The sequence below is a fragment of the Cyanistes caeruleus genome, chromosome 32 (assembly GCF_971803275.1).
Source record: "Cyanistes caeruleus chromosome 32, bCyaCae1.hap1.1, whole genome shotgun sequence".
NCBI classification, from domain to species: domain Eukaryota; kingdom Metazoa; phylum Chordata; class Aves; order Passeriformes; family Paridae; genus Cyanistes; species Cyanistes caeruleus.
The window spans coordinates 3,196,625-3,208,444 of record NC_141733.1 but is presented as its reverse complement, the minus strand read 5'-3'; positions in this window follow the sequence as shown (position 1 = coordinate 3,208,444).

Sequence of the window (11,820 nt, the reverse complement as noted above, 5' to 3'; positions counted from 1 at the left end):
CCTGGCTCACCCTCTTAGCACAAGGAACCTGTTCCCACTCCCAAAGCTCACAGTCACCTCTTACCTAGCTCACTCGTACCTTAATTCTACAGATTTGAAATTATCATGACCCAATTCTTTCCATATTCCATGCAGATTTTGTCAGCAAGTTCAGCTTTGTGTGAAATTACACCAAACTGGTCAGTGTGCACCACCCCTCAGTCTGTTCCTCCCAGCAGAGACATCTTGGAGTCAAAGCAAATTGCCCCAGCGTTAGACAGCAGAAGCCAAACTTCCTGTGTCAGGCACAAGATAAAGTTGTTTCAATGTGGGTGTGGGTACAATGCTGTGCCCAGGTATGCCCAAGTGTATCCAGATGAGCTGACGAAAGCCAAGATATGCCCAGATAGGTGCAGGGGTGCCAAGACGGTCCCAGTGGTGCCGTGCAGTTTCCAGGTGTGCCCAGATTGGCCCATGTGAGCCCAGCTGTGCCCGGGTATACCCAAGTGTACCCAGATGGGCCCATGTGAGCAAAGATGTGCCAAGATAGGCCCACGGCTGTCAAAGTGGTCCCAGTTGTGCCCAGCAGTGCCCAGTCATGCCCAGCAGTGCCCGAATGAGCCCAGCTGTGCCCAAGTATGCCCAAGTGTATCCAGATGAGCCCATGTGAGCCAAGATGTGCCCAGATAGACCCATGGGTGCCAAGGTGGTCCCAGGTGTGACCAGCAGTGCCCAGTCGTGCCCAGCAGTGCCCATGTGAGACCAGATGTGCCCAGGAGTGCCCAGATATGGCCAGGAGACCCAACGTGGTCTGAGGAGTGCCCATGTGTACCTAGGCATGCCCAGGTGTAGAAGATATGCTCAGGTGTGTCGAGATTTGCCCGTGTGTTCTCATGTGTGCCAGCTATGCCCAGGTGTGCCCATGAAGCCTCATGTGTGCCCAGGCATGTCCAAGTGTATCCAGATATGCCCATGTGAGCCAAGATGTGCCCAGATATGCCCAGGGGTGCCATGGTGGTCTGAGGATTGCCCATGTCTGCCCAGGTGTGCTTAGGTGTGCCCAGGGTGACCCAGGTGTGTGCAGGAGAGCCCAGGTGTGCCCAGGTGTGCTTGGGTGTACCCAGATGTCCCCATGTGAATCCAGATGTGCCCAGATATTGCCAGGTGTGTCAATGTGGTATGAGGTGTGCCCATGTGTGCCCAAATATGCCCTGGTATGCCCATGTGTGCTTCGGTGCGCCCAGGTGTAGACAGATGTTCCCAGATGGGCCCATGTGAGCCAAGATGTGCCCAGATATGCCCTGGGGTGTCAATGTGGTATGAGGTGTGCCCATGTGTGCCCTGGTATGCCCAGGCACAGCTAGGAGTGCCCAGTGGAGCCCATGTGAGCCCAGCTGAGCCCAAGCGTGCCCAGATGAGCCATGTGAGCCCAGGTGTGCCCAGGGTGGCCCAGGTGTGCCCAGGAAAGCCTAGGTGTGCTCAGGTGTGCCTGGGTATACCCAGATGATCCCATGTAAGCCAAGATGTGCCCACACAGGCCGAGGGGTGCCAAGGGAGACCCAAGTGTGCTGAGGAATTCCCAGGTGTGCTAAGGAGTGCCGAGGAGAGCCCAGGTGTGTCCAATAGTGCCCAGATATGACCATGTGAGCCAAGATGTGCCCAGATATGGCCAGGGGTCATATGGCAAGGAGGTCCCAGTTGTGCCCAGCAGTGCCCAGTGGTGCCCAGCAGTGCCCATGTGAGACCAGATGTGCCCAGGAGTGCCCAGATATGGCCTGGAGACCCAAAATGGTCTGAGGAGTGCCCATGTGTGCCTAGGCATGCCCAGATGTAGAAGATATGCTCAGGTGTGTCGAGATTTGCCCGTGTGTTCTCATGTGTGCCCAGCTATGCCCAGGTGTACACATGTAACCTCATGTGTGCCCAGGTGTGTCCAAGGGTAACCAGATATGCCCATGTGAGCCAAGATGTGCCCAGATATGCCCAGGGGTGCCAAGGTGGTCTCAGGTGCGCCCAGCAGTGCCCAGATGTGCCCAGATATGCCCCGGGGTGCCATGGTAGTCTGAGGAGTGCCCATGTCTGCCCAGGTGTGCTTAGGTGTGCCCAGGGTGGCCCAGGTGTGCCCAAGAGAGTCGAGGTGTGCTCAGGTGTGCCTGGGTATACCCAGATGGACCCATGTAAGCCAAGACAGGCCATGTAACCCAGACAGGCCGAGGGTTTCCGAAAGAGTCCCAGGTGTGCCGAGGATTTCACAGGTGTGCCCAGGAGTGCTGAGGAGAGCCCAGGTGTGCCCAGGAATACCAAGATATGCCCAGGTGAGCCCAGCTGTGCCCAGGTGTGCCCAAGTGTATCCAGATGAGCCCATGTGAGCCAAGATGTGCCCAGATAGGCGCATGGGTGCCAAGGAGGTCCCAGTTGTGCCCAGTAGTGCCCAGTGTTACCCAGCAGTGCCCATGTAAGCCCAGGTGTGCCCAGGTAGGCCCAAGTGTATCCAGATGAGCCCATGTGAGCCAAGATGTGCCCAGATAGGCCCAGGTGGGCAAAGGTGGTCCCAGGTGTGCCCAGCAGTGCCTAGATGTGCCCAGATTGGCCCAGATGAGCCTACGTGATCCCAGGTGTGCCCAGATATGGCCAGGGCTGCCAAGGTGGTCTGAGGTGCAGCCATGTGTGCCCAGGTATGCCCATGTGTGTTTGGGTGTGCTCAGGGGAGCCCATGTGGGCCCAGATGTGCTGAGCTGTGGCCAGGGGTGCCAAGGTGGTCCCAGGTGTGCCCATGAGAACCTAGGTGTGCCCAAGTGTACCCAGATGAGCTGACGAGAGCCAAGATAGGCCCAGATAAATGCAGGGGTGCCAAGACGGTCCCAGTGGTGCCGTGCAGTTTCCAGGTGTGCCCATATTGGCCCATGTGAGCCCAGCTGTGCCCAGGTATGCCCAAGTGTATCCAGATGAGCTCCTGTGAGCCAAGATGTGCCCAGATAGGCCCATGATTGTCAAGGTGGTCCCAGTTGTGCCCAGCAGTGCCCAGTCATGCCCAGCAGTGCCCGAGTGAGCCCAGCTGTGCCCAAGTATGCCCAAGTGTATCCAGATGAACCCATGTGAGCCAACATGTGCCCAGATAGGCGCATGGGTGCCAAGGTGGTCGCAGGTGTGACCAGCAGTACCCAGTGGTGCCCAGCAGTGCCCATGTGAGACCAGATGTGCCCAGGAGTGCCCAGATATGGCCTGGAGACCCAAGGTGGTCTGCGGAGTGCCCATGTGTGCCTAGGCATGCCCAGGTGTAGAAGATATGCTCAGGTGTGTCGAGATTTGCCCGTGTGTTCTCATGTGTGCCCAGCTATGCCCAGATGTGCCCGTGAAGCCTCATGTGTGCCCAGGTGTCTCCAAGTGTATCCAGATATGCCCATGCGAGCCAAGATGTGCCCAGATATGCCCAGGGTGCCCAGGTGTGCCCAGGTGCACCCAGCAGTGCCCAGATGTGCCCAGATATGCCCAGGTGTGCTTGGGTGTACCCAGATGTCCCCATGTGAATCCAGATGTGCCCAGATATTGCCAGGTGTGTCAATGTGGTATGAGGTGTGCCCATGTGTGCCCAGATATGCCCTGGTATGCCCATGTGTGCTTCGGTGCACCCAGGTGTACTCGGATGGTCCCAGATGGGCCCATGTGAGCCAAGATGTGCCCAGATATGCCCAGGTGTGTCAATGTGGTATGAGGTGTGCCCATGTGTGCCCTGGTATGCCCAGGCACAGCTAGGAGCGCCCAGTGGAGCCCATGTGAGCCCAGCTGAGCCCAAGCGTGCCCAGATGAGCCCATGTGAGCCCAGGTGTGCCCAGGGTGGCCCAGGTGTGCCCAGGAAAGCCTAGGTGTGCTCAGGTGTGCCTGGGTATACCCAGATGATCCCATGTAAGCCAAGATGTGCCCAGACAGGCCGAGGGGTGCCAAAGGAGACCCAAGTGTGCTGAGGAATTCCCAGGTGTGCTAAGGAGTGCCGAGGAGAGCCCAGGTGTGTCCAGGAGTGCCCAGATATGCCCATGAGAGCCAAGATGTTCCCAGATATGGCCAGGGGTGCCAAGGTGGTCTGAGGTGCACGCATGTGTGCCCAGGTATGCCCATGTGTGTTTGGTTGTGCTCAGGTGAGCTCATGTGGGCCTAGATGTGCTGGGATTTGTCCAGGGGGGCCAAGGTGGTCTCAGTTGCGCCCAGAAGTGCCAGGAGGTGCCCAGATATGCCCAGGGGTGCCAAGGTGGTCCCAGGTGTGCCCAGCAGTGCCCAGATGTGCCCAAATTGGCCCATGTGAGCCCAGGTGTGCCCAGATGCTCCCACGGGAGCCAAGGTGGTCTGAGGAGTGCCCATGTCTGCCCAGGTGTGCTTAGGTGTGCCCAGGGTGACCCAGGTGTGCCCAGGAGAGTCAAGGTGTGCTCAGGTGTGCCTGGGTATACCCAGATGGTTCCATGTAAGCCAAGAAGTGCCCAGACAGGCCGAGGGTTTTTGAAAGAGTCCCAGGTGTGCCAAGGATTTCACAGTTGTGCCCAGGAGTGCTGAGGAGAGCCCAGGTGTGCCCAGGAATGCCCAGATATGCCCATGTGAGCCAGCTGTGCCCAAGTATGCCCAAGTGTATCCAGATGAGCCCATGTGAGCCAAGATGTGCCCAGATAGGCCCATGGCTGTCAAGGTGGTCCCAGTTGTGCCCAGCAGTGCCCAGTTGTGCCCAGCAGTGCCCGAATGAGCCCAGCTGTGCCCAAGTATGCCCAAGTGTATCCAGATGACTCCATGTGAGCCAAGATGTGCCCAGATAGGCGCATGGGTGCGAAGGTGGTCCCAGGTGTGCCCAGCAGTGCCCAGTCGTGCCCAGCAGTGCCCATGTGAGACCAGATGTGCCCAGGAGTGCCCAGATATGGCCAGGAGACCCAAGGTGGTCTGAGGAGTGCCCATGTGTGCCTAGGCATGCCCAGATGTAGAAGATATGCTCAGGTGTGTCGAGATTTGCCCGTGTGTTCTCATGTGTGCCAGCTATGCCCAGATGTGCCCATGAAACCTCATGTGTGCCCAGGTGTGTCCAAGTGTATCCAGATATGCCCATGTGAGCCAAGATGTGCCCAGATACGCCCAGGGGTGCCAAGGTAGTCCCAGGTGCGCCCAGCAGTGCCCAGATGTACCCAGATATGCCCATGGGTGCCATGGTAGTCTGAGGAGTGCCCATGTCTGCCCAGGTGTGCTTAGGTGTGCCCAGGGTGACCCAGGTGTGTGCAGGAGAGCCCAGGTGTGCCCAGGTGTGCTTGGGTGTACCCAGATGTCCCCATGCGAATCCAGATGTGCCCAGATATTGCCAGGTGTGTCAATGTGGTATGAGGTGTGCCCATGTGTGCCCAGATATGCCCTGGTATGCCCATGTGTGCTTCAGTGCGCCCAGGTGTACTCGGATGTTCCCAGATGGGCCCATGTGAGCCAAGATGTGCCCAGATATGCCCAGGTGTGTCAATGTGGTATGAGGTGTGCCCATGTGTGCCCTGGTATGCCCAGGCACAGCTAGGAGTGCCCAGTGGAGCCCATGTGAGCCCAGCTGAGCCCAAGAGTGCCCAGATGAGCTCATGTGAGCCCAGGTGTGCCCAGGGTGGCCCAGGTGTGCCCAGGAAAGCCTAGGTGAGCCCAGGTGTGCCCAGCTGGGCCCAAGCGTGCCCAGAAAAGCCCATGTGAGCCCAGGTGTGCCCAGATATGGCCAGGGGTGCCAAGGTGGTGTGAGGTTCAGCCATGTGTGCCCAGGTATGCCCATGAGTGTTTGGGTGTGCTCAGGGGAGCCCATGTGGGTCCAGATGTGCTGAGCTGTGGCCAAGGGTGCCAAGGTGGTCCCAGGTGTGCCCATGAGAACCTAGGTGTGCCCAAGTGTACCCAGATGAGCTGACGAGAGCCAAGATATGCCCAGATAGGCGCAGGGGTGCCAAGACGGTCCCAGTGGTGCCATGCAATTTCCAGGTGTGCCCAGCTGTGCCCAGTTATGCCCAAGTGTATCCAGATGAGCTCATGTGAGTCAAGATGTGCCCAGATAGGCCCATGGCTGTCAAGGTGGTCCCAGGTGTGACCAGCAGTGCCCAGTCGTGCCCAGCAGTGCCCATGTGAGACCAGATGTGCCCAGGAGTGCCCAGATATGGCCTGGAGACCCAAGGTGGTCTGCGGAGTGCCCATGTGTGCCTAGGCATGCCCAGGTGTAGAAGATATGCTCAGGTGTGTCGAGATTTGCCCGTGTGTTCTCATGTGTGCCCAGCTATGCCCAGATGTGCCCGTGAAGCCTCATGTGTGCCCAGGTGTCTCCAAGTGTATCCAGATATGCCCATGCGAGCCAAGATGTGCCCAGATATGCCCAGGGTGCCCAGGTGTGCCCAGGTGCACCCAGCAGTGCCCAGATGTGCCCAGATATGCCCAGGTGTGCTTGGGTGTACCCAGATGTCCCCATGTGAATCCAGATGTGCCCAGATATTGCCAGGTGTGTCAATGTGGTATGAGGTGTGCCCATGTGTGCCCAGATATGCCCTGGTATGCCCATGTGTGCTTCGGTGCACCCAGGTGTACTCGGATGTTCCCAGATGGGCCCATGTGAGCCAAGATGTGCCCAGATATGCCCAGGTGTGTCAATGTGGTATGAGGTGTGCCCATGTGTGCCCTGGTATGCCCAGGCACAGCTAGGAGCGCCCAGTGGAGCCCATGTGAGCCCAGCTGAGCCCAAGCGTGCCCAGATGAGCCCATGTGAGCCCAGGTGTGCCCAGGGTGGCCCAGGTGTGCCCAGGAAAGCCTAGGTGTGCTCAGGTGTGCCTGGGTATACCCAGATGATCCCATGTAAGCCAAGATGTGCCCAGACAGGCCGAGGGGTGCCAAAGGAGACCCAAGTGTGCTGAGGAATTCCCAGGTGTGCTAAGGAGTGCCGAGGAGAGCCCAGGTGTGTCCAGGAGTGCCCAGATATGCCCATGAGAGCCAAGATGTTCCCAGATATGGCCAGGGGTGCCAAGGTGGTCTGAGGTGCACGCATGTGTGCCCAGGTATGCCCATGTGTGTTTGGTTGTGCTCAGGTGAGCTCATGTGGGCCTAGATGTGCTGGGATTTGGCCAGGGGGGCCAAGGTGGTATCAGTTGCGCCCAGAAGTGCCAGGAGGTGCCCAGATATGCCCAGGGGTGCCAAGGTGGTCCCAGGTGTGCCCAGCAGTGCCCAGATGTGCCCAAATTGGCCCATGTGAGCCCAGGTGTGCCCAGATGCTCCCACGGGAGCCAAGGTGGTCTGAGGAGTGCCCATGTCTGCCCAGGTGTGCTTAGGTGTGCCCAGGGTGACCCAGGTGTGCCCAGGAGAGTCAAGGTGTGCTCAGGTGTGCCTGGGTATACCCAGATGGTTCCATGTAAGCCAAGAAGTGCCCAGACAGGCCGAGGGTTTTTGAAAGAGTCCCAGGTGTGCCAAGGATTTCACAGGTGTGCCCAGGAGTGCTGAGGAGAGCCCAGGTGTGCCCAGGAATGCCCAGATATGCCCATGTGAGCCAGCTGTGCCCAAGTATGCCCAAGTGTATCCAGATGAGCCCATGTGAGCCAAGATGTGCCCAGATAGGCCCATGGCTGTCAAGGTGGTCCCAGTTGTGCCCAGCAGTGCCCAGTTGTGCCCAGCAGTGCCCGAATGAGCCCAGCTGTGCCCAAGTATGCCCAAGTGTATCCAGATGACTCCATGTGAGCCAAGATGTGCCCAGATAGGCGCATGGGTGCCAAGGTGGTCCCAGGTGTGCCCAGCAGTGCCCAGTCGTGCCCAGCAGTGCCCATGTGAGACCAGATGTGCCCAGGAGTGCCCAGATATGGCCAGGAGACCCAAGGTGGTCTGAGGAGTGCCCATGTGTGCCTAGGCATGCCCAGATGTAGAAGATATGCTCAGGTGTGTCGAGTTTTGCCCATCTGTTCTCATGTGTGCCAGCTATGCCCAGATGTGCCCATGAAACCTCATGTGTGCCCAGGTGTGTCCAAGTGTATCCAGATATGCCCATGTGAGCCAAGATGTGCCCAGGTATGCCCAGGGGTGCCATGGTGGTCTCAGGTGCGCCCAGCAGTGCCCAGATGTACCCAGATATGCCCATGGGTGCCATGGTGGTCTGAGGAGTGCCCATGTCTGCCCAGGTGTGCTTAGGTGTGCCCAGGGTGACCCAGGTGTGTGCAGGAGAGCCCAGGTGTGCCCAGGTGTGCTTGGGTGTACCCAGATGTCCCCATGTGAATCCAGATGTGCCCAGATATTGCCAGGTGTGTCAATGTGGTATGAGGTGTGCCCATGTGTGCCCAGATATGCCCTGGTATGCCCATGTGTGCTTCGGTGCGCCCAGGTGTACTCGGATGTTCCCAGATGGGCCCATGTGAGCCAAGATGTGCCCAGATATGCCCAGGTGTGTCAATGTGGTATGAGGTGTGCCCATGTGTGCCCTGGTATGCCCAGGCACAGCTAGGAGTGCCCAGTGGAGCCCATGTGAGCCCAGCTGAGCCCAAGAGTGCCCAGATGAGCTCATGTGAGCCCAGGTGTGCCCAGGGTGGCCCAGGTGTGCCCAGGAAAGCCTAGGTGAGCCCAGGTGTGCCCAGCTGGGCCCAAGCGTGCCCAGACGAGCCCATGTGAGCCCAGGTGTGCCCAGATATGGCCAGGGGTGCCAAGGTGGTCTGAGGTTCAGCCATGTGTGCCCAGGTATGCCCATGTGGGTTTGGGTGTGCTCAGGGGAGCCCATGTGGGTCCAGATGTGCTGAGCTGTGGCCAAAGGTGCCAAGGTGGTCCCAGGTGTGCCCATGAGAACCTAGGTGTGCCCAAGTGTACCCAGATGAGCTGACGAGAGCCAAGATATGCCCAGATCGGCGCAGGGGTGCCAAGACGGTCCCAGTGGTGCCGTGCAGTTTCCAGGTGTGCCCAGCTGTGCCCAGTTATGCCCAAGTGTATCCAGATGAGCTCATGTGAGTCAAGATGTGCCCAGATAGGCCCATGGCTGTCAAGGTGGTCCCAGGTGTGCCCAGCAGTGCCCAGTCGTGCCCAGCAGTGCCCATGTGAGACCAGATGTGCCCAGGAGTGCCCAGATATGGCCAGGAGACCCAAGGTGGTCTGAGGAGTGCCCATGTGTGCCTAGGCATGCCCAGATGTAGAAGATATGCTCAGGTGTGTCGAGATTTGCCCGTGTGTTCTCATGTGTGCCAGCTATGCTTAGATGTGCCCATGAAACCTCATGTGTGCCCAGGTGTGTCCAAGTGTATCCAGATATGCCCATGTGAGCCAAGATGTGCCCAGGTATGCCCAGGGGTGCCAAGGTGGTCTCAGGTGCGCCCAGCAGTGCCCAGATGTGCCCAGATATGCCCAGGGGTGCCATGGTGGTCTGAGGAGTGCCCATGTCTGCCCAGGTGTGCTTAGGTGTGCCCAGGGTGACCCAGGTGTGTGCAGGAGAGCCCAGGTGTGCCCAGGTGTGCTTGGGTGTACCCAGATGTCCCCATGTGAATCCAGATGTGCCCAGATATTGCCAGGTGTGTCAATGTGGTATGAGGTGTGCCCATGTGTGCCCAGATATGCCCTGGTATGCCCATGTGTGCTTCGGTGCGCCCAGGTGTAGACAGATGTCCCCAGATGGGCCCATGTGAGCCAAGATGTGCCCAGATATTCCCAGGTGTGTCAATGTGGTATGAGGTGGGCCCATGTGTGCCCTGGTATGCCCAGGCACAGCTAGGAGTGCCCAGTGGAGCCCATGTGAGCCCAGCTGAGCCCAAGCGTGCCCAGATGAGCCCATGTGAGCCCAGGTGTGCCCAGGGTGGCCCAGGTGTGCCCAGGAAAGCCTAGGTGTGCTCAGGTGTGCCTGGGTATAGCCAGATGATCCCATGTAAGCCAAGATGTGCCCAGACAGGCCGAGGGGTGCCAAGGGAGACCCAAGTGTGCTTAGGAATTTCCAGGTGTGGTAAGGAGTGCCGAAGAGAGCCCAGGTGTGTCCAGGAGTGCCCTGATATGCCCATGTGAGCCAAGATGTTCCCAGATATGGCCAGGGGTGCCAAGGTGGTCTGAGGTGCACGCATGTGTGCCCAGGTATGCCCATGTGTGTTTGGTTGTGCTCAGGTGAGCTCATGTGGGCCTAGATGTGCTGGGATTTGTCCAGGGGGGCCAAGGTGGTCCCAGTTGCGCCCAGAAGTGCCAGGATGTGCCCAGATATGCCCAGGGGTGCCAAGGTGGTCCCAGGTGTGCCCAGGTGTGCCCAGATGTGCCCAAATTGGCCCATGTGAGCCCAGGTGTGCCCAGATGCTCCCACGGGAGCCAAGGTGGTCTGAGGAGTGCCCATGTCTGCCCAGGTGTGCTTAGGTGTTCCCAGGGTGGCCCAGGTGTGCCCAGGAGAGTCGAGGTGTGCTCTGGTGTGCCTGGGTATACCCAGATGGTCCCATGTAAGCCAAGAACCCCCCAGACACACCGAGGGTTTCCGAAAGAGTCCCAGGCGGGCCGAGGATTTCACAGGTGTGCCCAGGAGTGCTGAGGAGAGCCCAGGTGTGCCCAGGAATGCCCAGATATGCCCAGGTGAGCCCAGCTGTGCCCAGGTATGCCCAAGTGTATCCAGATGAGCCCATGTGAGCCAAGATGTGCCCAGATAGGCACATGGGTGCCAAGGAGGTCTCAGGTGTGCCCAGCAGTGCCCAGGTGTGCCCAGATGCTCCCACGGGAGCCAAGGTGGTCTGAGGAGTGCCCATGTCTGCCCAGGTGTGCTTAGGTGTGCCCAGGGTGACCCAGGTGTGCCCAGGAGAGTCAAGGTGTGCTCAGGTGTGCCTGGGTATACCCAGATGGTCCCATGCAAGCCAAGAAGTGCCCAGACAGGCCGAGGGTTTCTGAAAGAGTCCCAAGTGTGCCGAGGATTTCACAGGTGTGCCCAGGAGTGCTGAGGAGAGCCCAGGTGTGCCCAGGAATGCCAAGATATGCCCATGTGAGCCCAGCTGTGCCCAAGTGTACCCAGATGAGCTGACGAGAGCCAAGATGTGCCCAGATAGGCGCATGGGTGCCAAGGAGGTCCCAGTTGTGCCCAGCAGTGCCCAGTGGTGCCTAGCAGTGCCCATGTGAGCTCAGCTGTTCCCAGGTATGCCCAAGTGTATCCAGATGAGCCCATGTGAGCCAAGATGTGCCCAGATATGCCCAGGTGGGCAAAGGTGGTCCCAGGTGTGCCCAGCAGTGCCTAGATGTGCCCAGATTGGCCCAGATGAGCCCATGTGAGCCCAGGTGTGCCCAGATATGGCCAGGGGTGCCAAGGTGGTCTGAGGTGTAGCCATGTGTGCAACCCAGTTATGCCCACATGTGTTTGGGTGTGCTCAGGTGAGCCCATGTGGGCCCAGATGTGCTGAGCTGTGGCCAAGGGTACCAAGGTGGTCCCAGGTGTGCCCATGAGAACCTAGGTGTGCCCAAGTGTACCCAGATGAGGTGACAAGAGCCAAGATATGCCCAGATAGGTGCAGGGGTGCCAAGACGGTCCCAGTGGTGCCGTGCAGTTTCCAGGTGTGCCCAGATTGGCCCATGTGAGCCCAGCTGTGCCCAGGTATGCCCAAGTGTATCCAGATGAGCTCATGTGAGCCAAGATGTGCCCAGATAGGCCCATGGCTGTCAAGGTGGTCCCAGTTGTGCCCAGCAGTGCCCAGTCGTGCCCAGCAGTGCCCGAGTGAGCCCAGCTGTGCCCAAGTATGCCCAAGTGTATCCAGATGACTCCATGTGAGCCAAGATGTGCCCAGATAGGCGCATGGGTGCCAAGGTGGTCCCAGGTGTGCCCAGCAGTGCCCAGTCGTGCCCAGCAGTGCCCATGTGAGACCAGATGTGCCCAGGAGTGCCCAGATATGGCCAGGAGAC